The following is a 24786-nucleotide window of genomic DNA, read 5'->3' as shown; positions in this document are numbered from 1 at the left end:
TATGCACTTGTTCGATCTTTGGAAACATGGTAGCATTACTTGTGGCCAGAAGAGTTTGTATTACATTCTGACCATGAATCTTTAAAACATCTCAAGGGCCAACTAAAACTGAACCCTAGACATGCAAAATGGAGTGAGTTCATAGAGTCTTTTCCTTATGTTGTCAAGTACAAGAAAGGGAAGGATAACGTTGTTGCCGACGCATTGTCTAGGCGTCACATTTTACTTTCCCAACTTGATGTTAAAATCCTTGGTTTATAAAGCATCAAAGAATTGTATGCTACCGACTCCTACTTTGTTGAACCATTTTCAAAGTATAACAAGGGAAAAGGATGGGAGAAGTTTCACTTGGATGATGGATTTCTATTTCGAGCTAACAAATTGTGCATCCCAGATTGTTCTGTTCGTTTGTTGCTCTTGCAGGAGGCTCACGATGGTGGTCTCATGGGACATTTTGGAGCCAAGAAAACTGAAAGTGTGCTCTTTGATCACTTCTTTTGGCCGTGCATGAGACGTGACATGGAACACTACGTGATGAGATGCAAGATTTGTCACAAAGCTAAGTCCCGCTGGAATCCTCGTGGCTTATATACTCCTCTATCCATCCCGAATACTCCGTGGGAAGATATTTCTATGGATTTTGTTCTTGGTTTACCACGGACTAAGAGGGGGGTGACTCGGTGTTTGTGGTAGTTGATCGTTTTAGCAAAATGGCACATTTTATCCCATGTCATAAGAGCGATGATGCTTCACACATTGTTGATCTGTTTTTCAGGGAAGTTGTGCGGCTACATGGAGTACCACACACGATTGTGTCAGACTGTGACACCAAATTTATGAGCTACTTTTGGAAGACCTTATGGGGAAAGCTCGACACCAAGCTCATATTTTCCACGACATGCCACCCACAAACTGATGGACAGACTGAAGTTGTCAATCGGATGTTGTCCATGATGCTGCGAGCAGTCCTGAAGAAGAATTTGAAGATGTGGGAAGATTGCCTACCTCATGTGGAGTTCGCGTATAACAGGGTGGTACATTCGACCACTAAATTTTGCCCATTTGAACTTGTTTATGGCTTCAAACCTATTGCTCCCATCGATCTTTTGCCTTTGCCACTACAGGAACGAACTAGCCTTGATGCCAGTAAGCATGTTGATTTAGTCAAGAAACTTCATGCGCACGCAAAGGAGAACATTGAGAAAATGACTGAACACTATACAAAGTGGGTGAACAAGACCAGGAAGAAGCTGGTGTTTGAGCAAGGCGATTTGGTATGGGTACACCTTCAGAAGGACCGTTTTCCTGAGCAACGCAAGTGCAAATTGCAGCCACGTGGTGATGGACCATTTGCGGTGCTCGAGCGAATCAACGACAATGCTTACAAGATCGATCTTCCAGAAGAATATGGTGTTAGCCCAACCTTCAATGTCTCCCATCTTTCCCCATACTTTGGTCCTTTAGAGTCGAGGACGACTCCTTCTCAAGAGGGGGAGGAGGATGAGGAAATCCCAACCATGGGCACCACACCACCAACCATCAATGGTCCAATCACAAGAAGTCGCGCAATGCAAATACATGATCAGGTTAACGCTAACTTAAGTCTATCATTTGACCTTGAAAGCATGGTTTTGCCTTCACCTCCTTTGTTGTTGGTTGAACTCAGGTGAGATGTCGAAGAAGGCCAAACACATTTCAGTCCATGCAAAACAATGTTTTACGGCAAGGAAACAAAGTTAGGAATTCATGAAGAATGAGTTGTCTGCTAAAGAAACATTGTTCCGATTCTGATGAAACAATGTTTTGCACGAGTTTGGATATCCCAACTTGCGAAAGGTTTCCAGAACTCGAGTTTTCTGCTGAAGGAAACATTTTTCAACCCCAGTGAACAATGTTTGGTCGAGAACTGCCAACCACCTCCAACGAGAGTTTTCCAGAAGCTACCTCATTAAGTCTTGAAGCCATTTAGTCAAACAAAGCTGGTTCACTTTCACACCTAAGTTGGTACCAGAAGCTAGTTCTCTTTCACACCTATCCAGGGGGGTTGTCCCGATTATAAATAGGCTAGCTCTTCCCTTCGTTGGGGACTTTTGCCATTTCTACCAAAAACCAAAGACATAGACTCCTCCTGAGATTAGAGAGCTCTTGTTACCCTTATTCTCGTGATTCCTTGAGAAATTTCTCCTAATTCGTGCTCCACGACTAGATTGTGTTGTGTGGGTTAGAGTTCATGGTTTCCCTTACGGATTGCACCTATCCCATGCTCCACGACTTGAGCGTGGTTGTGTGGGGTAGTATTGCGGGTTGTGGATCGGCGAATGTTCGGATTGCAAGCTTCGATGAGCCTCCTCCTTGTGGGGTCATAATCTCTTATTTTCCATTTTCCGGCTTCTTGCAGCTAGTTATCCCCATCCGTTTATCGATCCTACACCGTGAAGATCGGACCTCCCCTTGTACTCCCTCTTCTCCGAAGACGGGGTCGCATCACCCTGCTCCTACCTTCTTTGACTTTCAGGCAAAAAGGAGATATGTTATGAGGTGCACGAGTATGAAAGGAGGACAGAGGCGGCTCGTCACGCAGTAGCTGCTGCATCTCAGTACGACCCCAGCTACAACTTTGTATACTCGCTAGGCCAGCAGTGGCCATAGACCAACTTAGGCCAAAAGCCTAAGCTTGGGGGAGTACGTATTTCTCACCGACATTACATTCGTGTTCACACACTCATTCTAGTTGTCGGTGCTCATACTTTTTCATTATACTATCCATGCTAGTTTATTTTCTTTTTCTAAGCCTTCATCTTGTGTGTCTGAAAAACCTTAAGAAAAACCAAAAAAAATAGTTGTAGCTTTTAGCTAGTTTACTTTCCATGCCTGTAGTAGTAGTAATTAAAAGAAAACCCAAAAAGATTTCTCATTCTTCTTTTGCTTGTTGGGAGCTTTCCCATGCAAATAGTTTTATTTCTTTTCTTGTTCTTTGGGGGTCTAGAGGAGAAGACCATGATGAAAATGTTGAGTGGCTCTCGTATGCATTATTGTTGATTTAACCAAGAGCCCATATTACCTTGTCTTCTCCCTTGTATTAAATGCTTGTAGATTCCGGCTTAGTCCAATGCACGTGCACTATTATTATTATCCTCACCATTCGGTCGTGCGAGTGAAAGGCAATAATGACGATATATGATGGACCGATTGAGATGAGAGAAGCTGGTATGAACTCAACCTATCTTGTTTTTGTAAATATGATTAGTTCATCATTCCTGATTCAACCTATTATGAATGAAACATGTCTGCAATGACAATTAGAGATTATAGTTGCTCATGCCATGCTTAATTAGCTAGGAGGTTATAATGGTTTACCTTGCATGCCAACATGCTATTAAAAATGGTTGTGATATGGTATGATAGGGTGGTATCCTCCTTTGAACAATTCGAGTGGCTTGACTTGACACATGTTCACGCATGTAGTTGAAACAAAATCAACATAGCCTCCACAATATTCATATTCATGGTGAATTATATCCTACTCATGCTTGCACTCATTGTTGATTAATCTTAATGCATGTTCATGACTGTTGTCGCTCTCTAGTTGGTCGCTTCCCAGTCTCTTTCTAGCCTTCACTTGTACTAAGCGGGAATACTGCTTGTGCATCCACTTCCATAAATCCCAAAGTTATTCCATATGAGTCCACCATACCTTCCTATATGCGGTATTTACCTGCCGTTGCAAGTAAATTTGTATTTGTGTCAAACTCTAAACCTTCAAATGAAATTCCATTTTGTATGCTCGAATAGCTCATGTATCAACTAGGGTTGTCTATATCTTCATGCTAGGTGGGTTATTCTCAAGATGAGTGGACTCCGCTCATCATTCACGAGAAAATGGCTGGTAACCAGGATGCCCAGTCCCATGCTTAAATCAAAATAATTGCAAACAAAACTCCCCTAGGATTGTTGTTAGTTGGAGGCACCCATTGTTTTGGACAAGCCATGGATTGATGTTTCTTGGTGGTGGGGGAGTATAAACTTTACCATTTTGTTTGGGAACCGCCTATAATGTGTGTAGCATGGAAGATATCGAGATCTCTTGGTTGTTGTGTTGACAGTGAAAGTATGCCACTCAAAATATTATTTACCACTGTTTCAAAACTCAAGCTCTGGCACCTCTGCAAATCCCTGCTTCTGTCTATGAAGGGCCTATCTATTTACTTTTATGTTGAGTCATCATCCTCTTATTAAAAAGCACCAGTTGGAGAGCACCATTGTCATTTGCATGCATTGCTATTAATTTACATTGAGTATGACTGTGACTAGATCTCTTTTACCATGAATTACAATGTCTAGTCAGTCCTTGATCTTCAGGGGTGCTCTGCATTTATGTTTTGCGGTCTCAGAAAGGGCTAGCGAGATACCATCTTGTTATATCATATTATGATTGTTTTGATAAAGTGTTGTCATCCGAGATTTATTATTATTGCTCGCTAGTTGATTATGCCATTGATATGAGTAAATATGAGACCTAAATGTTATTGTGAATATGGTTAGTTCATAATCTTTGCTGAAAACTTGAATGTTGGCTTTACATATTTGCAATAACAAGATCAAACAGAGTTTGTAAAAGTTTTTCTTTATCACTTTCAGTTTGTCAACTGAATTGCTTGAGGACAAGCAAAGGTTTAAGCTTGGGGGAGTTGATACGTCTCCAACGTATCTACTTTTCCAAACACTTTTGCCCTTTTTTTGGACTCTAACTTGCATAATTTGAATGGAACTAACCCAGACTGATGTTGTTTTCAGCAGAACTACCATGGTGTTATTTTTGTGCAGAAATAAAAGTTCTCGGAATGACCTAAAAATCCATGGAGACACGTTTTGGAATTTATAAAAAATACTGGCGAAAGAATCAGCGTAAGGGGGCCCACACCCTGTCCACGAGGGTGCAGGGCGCCCCCCTGGGGGCGCCTCCCTACCTCGTGGGCCCCCTGAGGCTCCACCGACGTCAACTCCAACTCCATATATTCATGTACGGGGAGAAAAAAATCAGAGAGAAGGATTCATCGCGTTTTATGATACGGAGCCACCGCCAAGCCCTAATCTCTCTCGGGAGGGATGATCTGGAGTCCGTTCGGGGCTCTAGAGAGGGGAATCCGTCGCCGTCGTCATCAGCAACCATCCTCCATCACCAATTTCATGATGCTCACTGTCATGCGTGAGTAATCTCATCGTAGGCTTGTTGGACAATGATGGGTTGGATGAGATTTACCATGTAATCGCGTTAGTTTTGTTAGGGTTTGATCCCTAGTATCCATTATGTTCTGAGATTGATGTTTCTATGACTTTGCCATGCTTAATGCTTGTCTCTAGGGCCCGAGTGCCATGATTTCAGATCTGAACCTATTATGTTTTCATGAATATATGTGAGTTCTTGATCCTATCTTGCAACACTACTGCAGGAGACTGCTAATGCGACACTATGATCAGAGACCCTTTGCCGAAACTGTGTGCGGTGCAATAATTGCAAACGGTGGTGTAAAAACCCATCAAAAAAGGTGCAAAATGTATGCGGTGATGTATGCATCAAACACGGTTCAGGTTTTAGTTGCGTTTGCGATGAAGGGCATACGGTTAATCCATTCAAACTGTCTGCGATGAGGCAGAACAACAGAAACGGGCAGCCATAACAATGTGTGTGCGATGCAGGACACATGGTTAATCCATTCGAACTGTTTGCGATGAGGTAGAACAATAGAACCGGGCAGCCATATCAATGTGTGTGCGATATACGGCATACGGTTAACTCGAACGAACTGTTTTTGATTAGGGAACACAACAGAAATGGATAAACTTAACAAGATGTGTGTGATATGCAGCATATAGTTCACATGGATGAACTATTTGCGATGAGCCAAAAGAACACAAACGAGTCGTGTAAACAAGATGTGTGTGATACGTGGCAAGTAGCCGACTCGGATGAACTGTTTACGATGAGAAACTACAACACAGACGGTCAATACAGTTACTTCACGTGTGATTTTGTGTGTACAAAAAACTTTGAAAAATTTAAACTAGTTGCTTGCGGTGGCTAGGTGTATCGCACACAATGCGTCTATGAGTACTCGTGTGTGATGATTAGTATGTTACACATATGTTTTCTTATGTGAACATGTGTGTGAATTTGCAATATGGGCAGTTAATATGCAAATGCCTTCTGGACATCGGGCACACGCTTAAACTCAATGAACTGTGTACGATACTAATACTTTCCATGAAAATATATGAACTTGGGTAACATAATTTGAGAAACATATATATAGTGGTTACACTACTCGACAAAAGGAGGATCTTCGTAACACGGTTTTGACAACCATATGGTCCATATATACATACTTAACATAGTAACAACTATCACATTTTAATAGGCTAAGGTCCAACAACCATATGGTCCATATCTACATACTTAACATATATAGTAATAGCTAGCACATTTTAAGAGGCTGAGGGCCAACAACCACAACTATCCGCTGGAAGCAGCTTGATCATGACGACTCGGCATCTCGTCAATGAATAGGAAGAGCCCTCATGTGCCTTGGTAGAGCAGGAGTAGAACAGTGTCTCCAATTTTCCAATATGGATGCATTGCCACGAGAAGCGAGAACTTGTTAATTTGAATGGTTCCATTTTTGCGGGAAATGCAGTACCTTGCAATCACTTTGGCGTTATTAGCAGGCACAAGTGTAATTCGACCATGCCGGGAAATCGATCCAGGAACGGCTACAGGGGCAATTTCTGTTGACATGTAGAATAAAAACAATTGTAACATATCATTGAAGATATATATAGTTTATGAGCATCAACATTAAAATAAGACTTTTTACCAATGCTTTGTGCACACATTTGGTCTTGTTCAGTGTGTGCACCATAGGTCTAATTAATCTCATCCAAAATTCAGCGTTCATACGCTGTGCTATCTCTGTCAGATTATCAACAAAGTTTATGACATGCTTCAAGTCCTTCCAATGAAATTTGGTACGCTTAGTAACATAAAGATAATTCACTATGCATCCAACATATCCTTCTTAAAAGGTGGAAAGGTATTATTTATTCAGAACATGGCAGAAGAATATATAGTGCGCATAAATTGGTAAACAGAATTTGTTACTGCCTAGGAATGGAGTCTGGATATGATATCACAATTGGTTGCTTAAATAGTGATCAATTGGTTGCTTAAATAGCAATATGACAGCATGGAGAAAGTTGAAAGGACACTAACCTCGATTAGACTTTGATCGGCTGATGACGTTGGGGAAGTAAACATCCATGTTAATTAGACCAGGTTGTGGTGCATGCACTAGAATTTTATTGCCAGCTTTCAATTCATAACACTTAGACATTTTTCTCCAAAGGTCCGCATTAAAATAGGAGTGGCCATCTTTACCAAGTTTTACGCTGACCATCATTGTAAACCCATGTTGCGTTGTCAATATGACATCCTGGGAGTCATCAGCAAAGTAAAGCCCACGATTTCCTTCTACTCCTGTTCTTGCAAAGCAAGGGATGTACTGCTTGAAATGAAAATTAAGATCGTAAATTAGATATATTGAAATAACCGAGCAAGATTCAAATATGGGAGTAACTGATAGAACATATCCATATATAGATACAAGCACAGTATAAAAATATAGAATTAAAAATAGATAATGTAACAAAGATTGATGCAAATATATAGATAATGTAGCAACAGGCGGTATATGTTCACAAATTTAGGCCATGCCGGCCGTGGTAGGTTGAGATTGAACATACCGAGCGCTCCCTGAAGTCATCCGGAATGGTGAGATAGAACTTCGTTTCCGACTGGCCACGACCACAGTTGCCCGATTTGTGCTCGCACTGTGCACACATGAATGAGCACCCATGAATCAGCTAGAACAAAAATGATTCCACGACGATTTTCGTTGGTCGATTAACAGCGACAGATGGACTGTGAGAAGAGATGAGTTAATATTTCGCTAATTAAGTTGATTACCTTCTCCATGAGAAAAATCCCCGGCCCAATCCCGCAGAAAACTATAGTCGACCATAGTCTACAATGTCGGTGCAGATAGGTGGCGGAAAGTGGTGGAGGCGAAATCCGGTGCCATTTGGAGCACGACCTACAGCCGCTGCCAACAGCCGTCGAGCTTAGGGTGCAGATTTGTGGAGGAGTCTGCGGCGAGTGAGTGGGGACGAAGTGGGCGAGGGTTTTCTTTGCCTTTTGCATGTGTGAGTGAACACACGCGGTTCACAAAGGCGACGGAGATGAACCGTGTGCGATAGTAAATCACCGAGATTGAATGGGAATCCAAATTTCCTTTGTCTTTCATCCATGAGTTTTTTCTACGATGAACACAAACCCTGCTAATCACCGTGTTCAAATTTGACACTTTTCCGGGTTCATTTACAATATTTAGGGGATTATGTGCATTTTGTAGGCATTAATGCACATAATTCAAACTCAAACAATTGGTGCATGAAAGGGTGCACAAGAACGGTCTGGAAAAACCATACTCATGGTATTTAGTAATTTCTCAAGCCTTTTACAAGGAATGGGCAGAGATTTCAATGGAGTGAACCACAAACGCGTCATTTACTGGGTTATCAACTATAGAACAACGAAATATGTGCTTGAAAAACATGACGGTTGGCATGGTTCCATGGTATGGCCTCACCGTGCCCTGGTTAAAAGCTGAGAAGGTTTGATTTATGTCGTCATGCACGCCCTTCATAAATCGAACCGTCACCGAGGAAGTTCAATGCTTTCGAGAGGGAAATCACCAAGATTGAAGGGGAATCCAAATTTCTGTCCTAGTTTGTCTTTCAGTTTTTTCTAACGATCAACATACCGCCTCAAATGAAACGTGTTCAAATTTGACATTTTTCCAAACTCATTAACCATATTTAGGGGATTGTGTGCATTTTCTAGGCATTAATTATGCACATAATTCAAATTTGAACAATCGGTGCATGAAAAGGTGCACAAGAACAGTTTGGAAAACCATGATCGTGCTATACAAAAAATGAAACACATGGTTGGAAAACATGACGCCTGGTGTGGTGCCATGGTATGGCCTCACCATGCCCCTGGTAAAAATTGGAGAATGTTTTCCTTATGTCGTGATGCGCGCCTTTCATAAAATGAACCATCATCCGAGGAAGTTTCATGGTTTCAAGGGGGAAATCACCAAGATTGAAGGGGGGTCCAAATTTCCTTTGTCCTTTGTCCACGAGTTTTTTTTCTATGATGAGCATACAACCTGCAAATCACCGTGTTCAAATTTGGCACTTTTTCGCGTTCATTTGCCATATTTAGGGGATTATGTGCATTTACTAGGCATTAATGCACATAATTCAAGTTCAAACAATTGATGCATGAAAGGGTCCACAAGAATGGCCTAGAAAACCATGCTCGTGCCATTTAGTAAATTATCATGCCTTTTACAAGGAATGGACAGATATTTCGATGAAATGTGTGGCAATAGTCAACCACAAATGTTTGTTTGTTGGGTTTTCAACTATAGAAAAAATAAAATAAATGCTTAAAAACATGACGCCTGGCATGGTGCCATGGTATGACCTCACCATGCCCTGGTAAAAATTTGAGAAGGTTTGGCTTATGTGGTCATGCACGCCCTTCATAAATCGAACCATCACCGAGGAAGTTCCATGCTTTCGAGATGGAAAATCCCCAAGATTGAAGGGGAATCCTAATTTCCATCCTAGTTTGTCATTTAGTTTTTTTCCAACGATCAACATATCATCTCAAATGCAGCGTGTTCAAATTGACATTTTCTCGGGCTCATTTACAATATTTAGGGGATTATGTGCATTTTCTAGGCATTAATGGACATAATTCAAATTCGAACAATCGGTGCATGAAAAGGTGCACAAGAACGGTCTGGAAAACCATGCTCATGCTATTTAGCACATTCTCATGCCTTTTACAAGGAATGGGCAAATATTTCAAGGAAATGTGTGGCAATAGTCAACCATAAACACGTCGTTTACTCGGTTAACAACTATACAAAAAATGAAACACATGGTTGGTAAACATGACGCCTGGCTTGGTGCCATGGTATGGCCTCACCATGCCCTGGTAAAAATTGGAGAATGTTTTGCTTATGTCATGATGTGCGCCTTTCATAAATTGAACCATCACCGAGGAAGTTTCATGGTTTCAAGGGGGAAATCACCAAGATAAGGGGGGGTCCAAATTTCCATTGTCCTTTGTCCACGAGTTTTTTCAATGATGAACATACAACATGCAAATCACCGTGTTCAAATTTGGCACTTTTCCGGGTTCATTTGCCATGTTTAGGGGATTATGTGCATTTTCTAGGCATTAATGCGCATAATTCAAGTTCAAACAATCGATGCATAAAAGGGTCCACAAGAACGGCCTAGAAAACCATGCTCGTGCCATTTAGTAAGTTATCATGCCTTTTACAAGGAATTGACAGATATTTCGATGAAATGTGTGGCAATAGTCTACCACAAATGTCTGTTTGTTGGGTTTTCAACTATAAAAAATGAAATAAATTCTTAAAAAACATGACGTCTGGCATGGTGCCGTGGTATGACTTCACCATGCCTTGGTAAAAAATTGAGAAGGTTTGGCTTATGTTGTCATGCACACCCTTCATAAATTGAACCATCACCGAGGAAGTTCCATGCTTTCGAAAGGGAAATCCTCAAGATTGAAGGGGAATCCAAATTTTCTTTGTTCTTTGCCCTAGAGTTTTTTTCTATGATGAACATACACCCTGCAAATCACCGTGTTCAAATTTGGCATTTTTCCGGGCTCATTTACCATATTTAAGGGATTATGTGCATTTTCTAGGCATTTAGCGCATATAAATCCAATCCAGCTACAGGTACACGGGTGTGATGTGAGGGACGTGGATTGCCGTTCGATCATGGCGCATCCAACAGTGCGCACGCGCGATCTGCGTGGCTGGGGTTCTAGCCAATCATAACGCAACACACAATAGGCTCAGCACACACTATTTCCGGAAGCGATGGAGATGAACCGTGTGCGATAATGAACGAGCAAAATTGTAAGGGAAGCCAAATTTCTGTTGTCGTTTGTGGTTGAGCTCTTGAATACCACCGCACTGCACGCTGCCCGGGCCCTCCATCCCAGAGCTCTCTCCAGGCGTCGTCCATGGCACCACGGCGCACAGTAACTGGTAAGGAAGCGATGGCATCCCGCCGCGCCGCGTTCCTCGCTGCCCGCGACCGCGCACATGGTAAGGAAGTGATGGCATCTTACCGCGCCGAGTTCATCGCTGTCGGCAGCCAGACAGTTACATGGGCGCACTTTGAGGCTGCCATGGCCGAATGGGCAGTGGATCTAGAGGCAGCCAAAGCCGCACAGAAGGAGCGGAAAAGGAAGAAAGCAGTCAATAAAAGAGAGTCCCGCCGCCGCAAGAAAAAAGAGGCTGCACGCCGTGGTGAGGAGAGCTTGGCGGAGATCGAAGCACGATGGGTTGCCGCCTACAAGGCCGGGAAAGAGAACGCCGGCGTCTGGCCAGCATGCCTTGATGGCAGCATGTGAGAAGTAGTTTAAACTTGTAGTATTATAGCAAATTACCAGTAGTACTTTAAGTTTGTAGTATTAACATACAATGTCGGTAAGAGCATCCTTTGAGGGCTTTGAGCGTTGATTAGCATGTGTGCCCGTGTGCGTTTTTTGCGTTAATCATTAGAAGATCACAAAACACATGGTTTCTATGTCGTACCCATCTGCGTTTTTTGCGCTAATGACCCATATATAAGTCAGTTACCTGTGCGATATTTCCTAATAAACTAGGCGTACCATTGACCGAAAAAATCAAGTACACGTGTACATTTTTTGGAGACGGGATCTGCCAACTTTCTTTTTTCTCGCACACGAGTATTTTACGCGCTTCGTCTGCGTTGTGTGTTTCCCTGCCCAAGTTTCAAATTTTGCACTGAAATTTTCATTAGGCAAGCGATTTCAGAATTTATTCCTCCAACCTCATCCCCTTCCCCTCAGTATCCCCCCTCCCTCGTGCCTCCCCCTACCGGCATCTCAAACCGCCACCGCCGCAACCACAGCTTCAACCACATCTACGTTCTGCTCAGATCTAGTCAGGTAACCCATCGATCTCTATCACGTCCCCGGCCTAATTGCTTAAATGGCACAAATCCACCCCCCCCCCCCGCCAGGAGCTGATGGTGGTCCATGGTGCGATGGCCGCTGTGCGTGTTGACCCGGAGGAACACCTCGCCTCCGCCGACGATGACGACATGGTGCAGGCTCTGGCCCAGATGAAGTCCCACAGCGACTACCCCCCAGGACTTAACAAGTAAGATCTGACCAGCTAAATCTTACCAATGCCACTTGCAACAGCTATGATTTGTCCGGTTGATGTATTAAGCATGTCCATGCCTTGTTTATTTCAGTACTACACACTGTGTGATGCTCAAATATTACCGTGTCCAGCTCAATTTCACCAATACCAGCAACAAACTTACAATAAATGACTCAGGATATCACTAGAGATGCTGCCCATTTGCTATTTTTAGTGGATGCTAACCCTTTTGCACTTAAGATGCCTGTCCATGTACTTACGCAGGGTCATAACGACCGATGCTTTTGTCTGCCGTCGAGATGAGCTGCATCCCATGTCTTACAGTATTTCACATAATTTGTGCAATTGCAGTTTAACTTCCACCCATTTACTGGTTGCCTGTAGGTACACATGTTAGTGGCACTGATCCACGCTTCGACCCGGAGGAATAACTCGCCTCCATCGTTGCTGACTTTGGGCGAGCTCTGGCCAAGATGAAGTGCCCCCGCAACTATCTCTCAGGACTTACCAAGTATGTACTCACCAGTTCGATCTTATACCAGTTGCAATTAATGGCTATGTTCTGTACGGTCGATGTATTAAGCATGTTCTGGTAAACATGCCTAACATGTTTTTGCTACTATCCCTACCTTTTTATAGACATCTGGGCCATTCTCAGCTCTGACAGCACCTGCCTTGTGATGTTTAACTATGCCAATTGCATTTTTATCAGTACCGGTTTCAATGTCTATTAAGCCTGTTGCAATTAATAGTTGAATCCATTTTTAAATAGATGCATTTCAATGGCTACAAACTTACAAAACATGACTTAGGATGTTGTTAAGCATGTTGCAATTAATAGTTGTATCCATTTTTTAATCTGTCCATTTGCTACCATGCTACTCTCCGCAATGAATATATACTAGAGATGCTGCCCCATTTTCTATTTTTGGTGGATGCTAACCCTATTGTACTTAACATGCTTGTCCATGTACTTACGCAGGGTCATAACGGCCGATGCTGTTGTTTGCCGTCAAGGTTAGCTGCATCCCATGCCTTACAGTATTTCACATCGTTTGTGCAATTGCAGTTTAACTTCTACCATTTACTGGTTGTCTGTAGGTACACATGTTAGTGGCACTGATCCATGCTTCAACCCGGAGGAACAGCTCGCCTCTGCCGCCACTGACTTTGGGCGGGATCTGGCCAAGATGAATTGCCCAAGCAACTACCTCTTAGGACTTACCAAGTATGTACCCATCAGTTCAATCTTAGCAATACCAGTTGCAATTAATGGCTATGTTTTGTACTGTCGATGTATTAAGCATGTTGTAGTAAACATGCCTAACACGTTTGAGCTATTTTCCCTACCTTTTTATAGACAACTGGGCCATTATCTGCTCTGGCAGCACCTGCCCTGTGATGTTTAACTCTGCCAATTCCATTTTTATCAGTACCAGTTTCAATGGCCATTAAGTCTGTTGCAATTAACAGTTGTATCCATTTTTAAAGAGTTGTATTTCACTGGCTACAAACTTACAAAACATGAATTAGGATGTTGTTAAGCCTGTTGCAATTAATAGTTGTATCCATTTTTTAATCCATCCCTTTGCTACCGTCCTACTCTTTCGAAATGAAGATATCACTACAGATGCTGCCGTTTTATTACCATCTGCTATTTTTGGTGGATGTTAACCCTGTTGTAGTTAACATTGGCTTTCCATGTACTTACACAGGGATACAATGGGTGATGTTGTTGTTTGTCGTCGAGGTTAGCTTCATCCCATGTCTTATACACCATCTATTCCTAAATATAAGTATTTTTAGAGATTCCAATATAGGCTACATAAGGAGCAAAATGAGTGAATCTAGATTCTAATCTAAACTATATATATAATTCTATATACATCCGTATGTAGTTCATATTGAAATCTAAAAAAATACTTGTACTTAGAAACATAGGTAGTTGTATTTTACATCATGTATGCAATCTCAGTTTAGCTTCTAACATTTACTGGTTGCTTGTAGGTACATATATGAGAGGTACTGATCCACGCTTCAATCCCTTTTGCGTATGGGGCAATGAGATATTCATGAACAAGCGTCAAGTGAGGAAACTAAGAAAGATTGTTAGGCGAAAGAAACGGGTGATTGGAATTAAGCTCTTTATTTACAGTTTGTCGAAGACAACATTGAACTTTAGGATGGTAAGTAATGTGTTTCCTTCCCCCCTTGACCACAACAAGTTACTCTATTAGACCTCAGTATCTGATATTTTTCTCTTTTCAGTGGTTTCCGAAGCTATTTACTGATGATTACCTTGCAAACTACATGACCGGAGTGGAGGCAACTAAGGTTAAAGTATATAATTCATGCTACCATGATAATGCTCTAGAAGTCTTACTGAAGGCGATGAAGGATGGGGGGGCGATCGTCACAAGGGGTTGGACAAAAGTGGTTCGTGCCTATGGCATGCAGGAAGGCACGTTATGGGCATTCCGCTTCTTCAACACCGTCGGCATTCAAAATGATTTACACTTGTCTCTTCACCTTTACCGCCTTTAAATACTACGCTTCATCATACTTAATTGCTGCCTAATTATGTAATTATTGAACATATTGTACTGGCAATTTTATTTATGGATTCATTGTTGAACCATTGTGTTGAGAATTTGAATTGCACATTTCGTATTTCAAAATTTCCAATTAGAATAATAAATTACAGGCAAAAATAAAAATAGAACAGACGGTCATGGACCTTTGCAAACGGTTCTAGCAGTAAAAGTTCTTGCGATGGATAGCCCAATGCCACACATTTTTCTACATCAAATCGTGTGTGATGTAGTTAATGAAAGCAAATAGTTAACCAAGGCAGAGCGTGTGTGATAGTTACACCTTTCACACACGAGCATATACATAAAACCGTGTGGGATCCACATCTGAACAGAAACGTTTTCCCTGGATTGACTATGTGGGATGTACATAAGAACAGAAACGCGTTCCTTGGATTGACTGTGTGTGATATACATACGAACAGAAATGATTTTCTGGGATTCACCGTGTGGGATGTACATACCTACAGAAATGATTAGGTTTCGATGCCTCGCTGAATCGCACACGGCCCCAGCCTGGGTCCCAGGAGGGCCTATCCCCAACGATTTCTAGGTCGTGTGGGAAGGACACCCTATCGCACGCACAAACTGGGCGACGGTTCCAAATGCCATTGCGGAAAGGGGTAAAAAACATTTGTTTAGGACCGACGCGCACCAGTGCAAGTCAATAGTCACCTACTATGTGTTACGATCCGGTAGCCCCGAAGTGACAATATTCGGGACCACTCCCGGTGATGATCCTAGTTTGAGGAGTTCATGTATTCTCTAAGTGTTAATGCTTTGGTCCGGTACTCTATTAAAAGGAGGCCTTAATATCCCTTAGTTTCCAATAGGACCCCGCTACCACGAGAGGGTAGGACAAAAGATGTCATGCAAGTTCTTTTCCATAAGCATGTATGACTATATTCGGAATACATGCCTACATTACATTGATGAACTGGAGCCAGTTCTGTGTCACCCTATGTTATAACTGTTGTATGAGGAATCGCATCCGACATAATTATCCATCATTGATCCATTGCCTACGAGTTTTTCACATATTGATCTTTGCTTAGTTACTTCTCCGTTGCCACTGTTACGATTACTAAAAAACTGCTATTGTTACTTTTGCCACCGTTAATCACGTCCAAGATTAGTAGGCCGACTCCTGCCTGCATCTACTACTATTACTCCACACATCGACCGCTATCCAGCATGCATCTAGTGTATTAAGTTCATGGAGAAACGGAGTAACGCAATAAGAAGGATGACATGATGTAGACAAGATCTATCTATGTAGAGATCGACCCCATCGCTTTATCCTTAGTAGCAATGATACATACGTGTCGGTTCCCCTTCTATCATTGAGATCAAGCACCGTAAGATCGAACCTACTACAAAGCACCTCTTCCATTGCAAGATAAATAGATTAAGTTGGCCAAAAAAAACCCAAATATCAAAGAAGAAATACGAGGCTATAAGCAATCATGCATAAAAGAGATCAAAGAAACTCAAATACTTTCATGGATATAAAAAGATAGATCTGATCATAAACTCAAAGTTCATCCGATCCCAACAAACACACCGCAAAAGGAGTTACATCATATGGATCTCCACAAGACCATTGTATTGAGAATCAAACGAGAGAGAGGAAGTCATCTAGCTACTAACTACGGACCTGAAGGTCTACAAAGAACTACTCACGCATCATCGGAGAGGCACCAATGGAGGTGGTGAACCCCATCCGTGATAGTGTCTAGATTGGATCTGGTGGTTCTGGACTCTGCGGCGGCTGGAATTGATTTCTGTCAACTCCCCTAGGGTTTCTAAAATATTAGGGTATTTATAGAGCAAAGAGGCGGTCCGGGGGCACCCGAGGTGGGCACAACCCACCAGGGCGTGCCTAGGCCTCCAGGCGCGCCCTGGTGGGTTGTGCTCCCCTCGGAGCACCCCCCAGGCGCTGCTTTGGCCCATTAGGTGTCTTCTAGTCCAAAAACATCTCCATAAAGTTTCGTTGCATTTGGACTCCGTTTGGTATTGATTTCCTGCGATGGAAAAAACATGCAGAAAACAGCAACTGGCACTTGGCACTATGTCAATAGGTTAGTACCAAAAATGATGTAAAATGATTATAAAACATCCAAGATTGATAATATAACAGCATGGAACAATCAAAAATTATAGATACGTTGGAGACATATCAGCATCCCCAAGCTTAACTCCTACTCGTCCTCGAGTAGGTAAGTGATAAAAATAGAATTTTTGATGTGGAATGCTGCCTAACATGTCATACCATATTTCTTTTCTTCATAGCATGGACATGTGGACCTTTATATTGTTCAAAGCAATAGTCTAGTTTTGACATGATAACTTAAATACTCAAGCATATCAACAAACAACCATGTATTTCAAAATATCAACGCTAAAATAAGTTATTGCTCAATCATTGATCCATTCATGAAACACACTCGCATATTAACTACACCCAATGCTCAAGTACGATCATAGTGCCTCCTAGTTGGTGCTTTTATAAGAGAATATGGAGACTCAAATTCAAAATAAAAAATGCATAAAGTAAAAGAAAGGCCCTTCGCAGAGGGAAGTAGGGATTTGTAGACGTGCCAGAGCTCAAAGCGAAAAACTTAGAGATAAAAACTTTTTGGGAGGTGTATCCTTCCCACCAACGAAAATGACTTAGAGTTCCCAACACTTTCCATGCTAGATATATCATAGGCGGTTCCCAAACAGAAAATAAAGTTTATTCCTTTTTCCACCATACTTTCACTTTCCATGGCTAGCCGTATCCACGGTTGCCTGCCACACCAACACTTTTCAAGGAACTTATTATTTGACAACATAAAGTAAATTCATTTTTCATTTCGGGACTGGGCATCCCTAATACCTTTGCCTTACTCTCGTGCAATGCCAAGTGAATAAACACTCATCGTGAGAATAACACATCTAGCATGGAAAAATATTAGCCACCCTCACCGCTCTGTGAGTGAAACGAACACACAAAAGAGAAGTTTATTTGAAAATTAGAGATGGCACATACAAATTTGCTTAGAACGGCAAAAGAATACCGCATATAGGTAGATATAGTGGACTCATGTGGCAAAACTGGTTTAAAGGTTTTTGGATGCACAAGTAGTGATCATACTTGGTGCAAAATGAAGGCTATCAAAAGATTGAGAAGCGACCAACCAAGAAATGAATAATCTCACAAGCGAGCATTAAGCATAATTAACACCAAATAATGCACCACAAGTAGGATATAATTTCATTGCATAATTATTGACTTTCGTGCTTGCATAGGGAATCACAAACCTTAACATCAATATTCTTAGGCTAGTCATAGTGGGAGTAACTTAGACAAGTAACATACATATGTTACTAGTCTATGTTACCACCTTCATAGTGGCAAGTGTCATAGGTGTAGTAACATGCATATCTTCATTTATTGCTTTGTAGACTCGTTTTGTATTGGGAATCGCTATCTGATGGTAACATATTATGTTACTTTATTTGTCTCTCTCCTCTTTAATTACATGACAAATCATCTTTTTTGCTTATGTAGCATCTATGTTACTACTTATGTTACTCCCACTATGACTAGCCTTACTAAAGCATAATTACTCATCAACATAACTCACATATCACATTATCATATCTCAAAACTATTACTAAGAATCAAGTTTATTTTGTCCAATGATCTTCATGAAAGTTTTTATTATATCCTTCTTGGATATCTATCACTTTGGAAATAATTTTCATGTGTTGCTTTTGACAAGCTCAAACAAATATACGTGAAGATCATGAGCATAATTTTTCTTTCTCTCAAAATAATTTAAGTGAAGCAAGAGAGAATTTCTTGAAAATTTTACTAACTCTCAAATAAATCTAAGTGAAGCAAGATAGAATTTCTTCAAAAATACTAAAGCACACCATGCTCAAAAAGGTATAAGTGAAGCACTAGAGCAAGTCCATAGCTCATAAAAAATTTAAGTGAAGCATAGAGAGTAATTCTAACAAGTCATGACATAATTTTGGCTCTCTCAAATAGGTGTGTCCAGCAAGGAATCAAGACTTAAAACACAAAATAAAACAAGCAGAGATTCATATCATACAATACTCTTCAAGAAAAACACATATTATGTGACGAATAAAAATATAGCTTTGAGTAAAATACCGATGGTCGTTAGAAGAAAGAGGGGATGCCACTCGGGGGCATCCCCAAGCTTAGTTGCTTGCTCTCTTTTGGATAATAGCGGGGGATGCCGGGGCATCCCCAAGCTTAGGCTCTTCTTACTCTGTATTCCTTCATCCATCGTAAGATAACCCAAAACTTGAAAACTTCAATCACACAAAACTCAAGAAAACCTTCGTGAGATCCGTTAGTATAAGAAAATAAATCACTACTATAAGTGTTGTATCAAACCAATTCATATTTTTTCTTGCATTATATCTACTGTATTCAAACTTTTCTATGGAAAAAACTCATCAAAGAAAACCATAGAGCCATCAAAACAAGCACACAACGTAAAGAAAACAGAATCTATCAAAAACAGAACAATCTGTAGTAATCTGGGTCTGTACAATACTTCTGTAACTCCAAAAATTCTGGAAAATTAGGAAGACCTGAGAAATTTGTATATTGATCTACTAGAAAAGGAATGGGTATTTTATAGCTCTCTAGTTAAAAGTGAGAACTATTTTCGTGAGCGCAAAAGTTTCTGTTTTTTCAGCAAGATCAAACAACTATCACCCAAGAAGATCCTAAAGGCTTTACTTGGCACAAAAACTAATTAGAACACAAAAAACACAATCATAACAGTAGCATAATTGTGCTAACACTCAAAAACAAGAAGCAAAAAACAAAAATAAATTTTATTCATTGGGTTGCCTCCCAACAAGCGTTATAGTTTTACGCCCTTAGCTAGGCATAAAGCAAGGATCTAAGTTTTGTCATCTTTGGTTCAAGATCCATAAGATGCTCTCATGATTGATTCATACGGTGTCCTAATTCCTGTTCTAGGTAAGTGTTCCATACCCTTCCTCAAAGGAAATTGGAACTTAATATTGCCTTCTTTCATATCAATCATGGCACCGATAGTGCGTAAAACGGTCTACCAAGAATAATAGGATAAGACGGATTGCAATCAATATCAAGAACAATAAAATCTATGGGCACATAATTCCTATTTACAAGAATAAAAACACCATTAATTCTTCCCATAGGCTTTTTAATAGTAGAATCCGCCAAGTGCAAATTTAAAGAACATGATTCAATATCGGTAAGACCAAGCACATCACATAAAGATTTCGAAATAGTAGAAACACTAGAACCCAAGTCACACAAAGCAAAACACTCATAATTTTTAATCTTTACTTTGATAGTAGGTTCCCATTCATCATGCAATTTTCTAGGAATTGAAACTTCTAATTCCAATTTTTCTTCAAGAGCTTTCATCATAGCATCAACAATATGTTTAGTAAAAGCTTTATTTTGTCCATAAGCATAGGGTGAATTTATCATGGTTTGCAACAAAGAAATACAGTCAATCAAAGAGCAACTATCATAATTAAAGTCTTTGTAATCCAAAAGAGTGGGTACATCACTAGCTAAAGTTTTGACCTCTTGAAACCCACTTTTCTCAATTTTCTCAATAAGATTTTCACCCTCTGAATTATCGGGACGCGTTCTAGATAAAGTTGACTCTTCTCCAGTCCCTTTTTCATCAATCTTAATATTAATAAACAAGGAATCAATAGAAGAAACACCAACCATTTTAAGATCTTTATCGCTTTTATCCTCTAGTGAGATTGGTTTAGCAACCATTTGATTTACTAGAGTAGCTTGTGCATCGGATATTTTTCCTAACAAACTTTCAGAAAAAGCATACTTAGATTGGAGATTGAAAACTTCTCTACTAATATCATCAAGTTGTTTTGTTATAGCATCAAGCACAACAGAGTGCTCCTTAAGTTCTTCAGTAAAATACTTATTATGCTCAAATTGTGTAGTCATATATTCCTTAGTATTGTTCTCAATTTCAAGCAAAATATTGGGGTAAGGAACATCATAATATTTTCTTTGAGGCATCATGACTACACAAACAAGGACGCACGCAAAAACAGATCTGGCAAGAAAACGACTAAAGAAAAAGAGGGGAAATAAAACGGCAAAATTTTGTGAAGTGGGAGAGAGGAAAACGAGAGGCAAATGGAAAGTGATGTAAATTGCGAGGAGATGAGATTTGTGATTAGGAATCTGGTATGTTGAAGATCCTTCCCGACAATGGCGCTAGAAATTCCTTTTGATGTCGCTTGAAGCTACGTCGGCATTTCCCCAAAGAGGAAGGGATGATGCAGCACAGCGGCAGTAGGTATTTCCCTCAGATGTGAAATCAAGGTTATCGAACCAGTAGGAGAACCAAGCAACACAACGTAAACATCACCTGTACACAAATAACAACTACTCACAATCCGACGTGTAAAAGGGGTTGTCAATCCCTTTCGGGTAGCGGCGCCCCAAGATGGGCAAATGGGCGTGAGAGAGTTTTAAATATTGATAGATCGAACGCCAAATAAAATAAATTGCAGCAAGGTATTTTTGTATTTTTGGTTTAGTAGATCTGAAAATAAAAGGCAAATAAAAATAGATCACGAAGGCAAAATAATATGAGAAAGAAACCCGGGGCTGTAGGTTTCACTAGTGGCTTCTCTCGAGAAAAATAGCAAACGGTGGGTGAACAAATTACTATTGGGCAATTGATAGAACTTCAAATACTCATGACGATATCTAGGCAATGATCATTACATAGGCATCACGTCCAAGATTAATAGACCGACTCCTGCCTGCATCTACTACTATTACTCCACACATCGACCGCTATCCAGCATGCATCTAGTGTATTAAGTTCATGAAGAAACGGAGTAATGCAATAAGGACAATGACATTATTAGACAAGATCTCTATGTAGAGATAGACCCCGTCGTTTTATCCTTAGTAGCAATGATACATATGTGCCAGTTCCCCTTCTGTCACTGAGATCAAGCACCATAAGATCAAACCAACTACAAAGCACCTCTTCCCATTGCAAGATAAATAGATCAAGTTGGCCAAACAAAACCCAAATATCAGAGAAGAAATACAAGGCTATAAGCAATCATGCATAAAAGAGATCAAAGAAACTCAAATACTTTCATGAATATAAAAAGATAGATCTGATCATAAACTCAAAGTTCATCTAATCCCAACAAACACACCGCAAAAAGAGTTACATCATATGGATCTCCAAGAGACCATTGTACTGAGAATCAAACGAGAGAGAGGAAGTCATCTAGCAACTAACTATGGACCCGAAGGTCTACAAAGAACTAATCACGCATCATCGAAGAGGCACCAATGGAGGTGGTGAACCCCATCCGTGTTGGTGTCTAGATTGGATTTGGTGGTTCTGGACTCTGCGGCGGCTGGAATTGATTTTCGTCGACTCCCCTAGGGTTTCTGGAATATTGGGGTATTTAATGAGCAAAGAAGCAGTCCGGGGGGCACTCGAGGTGGGCCCAACCCACTAGGGTGCACCTGGGTCTCCAGGCATGCCCTGGGGGGTTGTGCTCCCCATGGAGCACCCCCAGGCGCTGCCTTGGCCCATTAGGTGTCTTCTGGTCCAAAAAAATCTCCGTAAAGTTTCGTTGCATTTGGACTCCGTTTGGTACTGATTTCCTGCGACGTAAAAAACATGCAGAAGACAACAACCGGCACTTGGCTATGCCAATAGGTTAGTACCAAAAAATGATATAAAATGACTATAAAATGATTATAAAACATCCAAGATTGATAATATAACAGAATGGAGCAATCAAAAATTATAGATACGTTGGAGACGTATCAAGGCGCCCCCATATCTGTCCCATATTTGGGTTGAATATGAGGGGTGTCGTTTAGCCAGGGCGTTTGAGGCCCATTAAAGGAGTTCGTCTAATTCTAATTTTTGTGAACGGTCAGTGACCGGACTGTCCGCCCAGTCATTTGAGGCGGGTTTGACGCGCTCGGCTATAGATGCTTTAACCTTTGTTTCTAGCGCGACACAATCTTCCCATTTGATCTTGAAACTTCGGGACTGCATTCAAAGGTTAAAAGGAGTTAGATTGAGAGTTGCATGCCACGAATAGAAGTGAAATTTTGACTGACTTAATTAGCCAATCTAGGCCTTTATTATTTGATGAATTTGACACACTACTTATTCCTTCTTAAAAGATTGAAGATATGTGACATGAACTTGGGAAAGTCTTTAACGAATCATCAAGAACAAAATTGAGAATGAAAGAAGATACTTCAAAAAGATGAAGACACAGGAGAACGAAGCTTCATCTTTTTCATTGTCAAGTTGAAGGAAGAAAATCATGGCATGGCTGCAATCTTGTTCTTTTCAACTTTTACTTCATTGCTATCATTCTTTTATTCCGGAGTTCTTCCCAAAGACTCTACATGATGTTCGTGAAAGATTTTTCATTTTCAAGTATTCTTCAAGATTCTTTCTCGCAGTTAAGATCCATCAAGCCATACTCTTAAAAGATACATGATGTTGACCGTATGTTTCGTTTTGGTTTTGTTACAACCCTTTAAACACATCAACGGTTATTTCGGAGTTCTTCCCAAAGACTCTACATGTTGTTCGTGAAAGAATTTTCATTTTCAAGTATTCTTCAAGATTCTTTCTCGCAGTTAAGATTCATCAAGCCATACTCTTAAAAGATACATGATGTTGAACATATGTTTCGTTTTTGTTTTGTTACAACCCCCTAAACACATCAACAGATGAGGTCTCTCCATACCCCTTCATAATAAAGGGTAGGATGATCTTTTTAGAAAATATGTTGCCCACACCGATGGGATCTTTTTAGAAAATATGTTGCCCGCACCGATGGGCCAGCCCATTGGCGGAAGTTGTATGCATGTACGATCATTTCACCCAATGAAATATGTCGCAACAAGAATAGTGCTAGGCAAGGATTCGAACACACGACCTCCTGCTTCCAACAGTAGCTGATAGCCAATATAACTAACAAATGCTTGTGACTATTTAGGTATTGTAACTTTTCAAAAGAAGCTAATAGCAGTGCCAAAAGCGAAACATTTTTTCTGAAAAAGTGAATATTTCTTAGAACGAGAATATTCTGCAAAAGTTGTGAACAAAAAAAATTAAACTCGAAAAATTCTTTTGAAACTCTCAAACTTCTTTTCCAATTATGAACATTTTAGAAACGCGAATGTTTTTTGAAACATGAACATATTTTCAAGAATAGGAAGTACTGTAGCGAACTTTTATGTAAAACACAAATATTGTTCAAACCTTGAACATTTTTTGAAAACATGAACAAATTTTGAAAACCGACAGGGACTATAGCGAACTTTCTTTCGAATATTTTATCATTTTGTTGAAACACAAGCAATTTCTAAAACACGAACATGTTTCGAAAAATTTGGGAATATTTTTTGAATTTTGAAACAAGAGCATAAATTTAATGTTCCAAACATTTTTTCAGTAGGCGAACAAAATTTTGAAATCCTGAACAGTTTTGAAAAATTGGATATATGAAGAAAATAAAACAGAAAAAATAAACTTGAACAAAAGGAATAAATGAAACTTTAAAAACGAAAAAGATAGAAAAGAAAAACTAAAAAGAAACAGAAAAAAAATAAAACTGAGAAAAAAACAGAAAACAAGTGAAAAGCGATTCAGGAAAAACCGGATATTGTAGCACATCCGTTATCTCATAATTAGGCTGGGCCATCTCGTCAGCCAGCTCGCTTGCCTTTGTCCGAACGAGCCACAATTTGT

Source organism: Triticum aestivum, chromosome 1A, assembly GCF_018294505.1.
Source record: "Triticum aestivum cultivar Chinese Spring chromosome 1A, IWGSC CS RefSeq v2.1, whole genome shotgun sequence".
Taxonomy (NCBI): Eukaryota; Viridiplantae; Streptophyta; class Magnoliopsida; order Poales; family Poaceae; genus Triticum; species Triticum aestivum.
Note: the sequence above shows the minus strand (reverse complement) of the source record.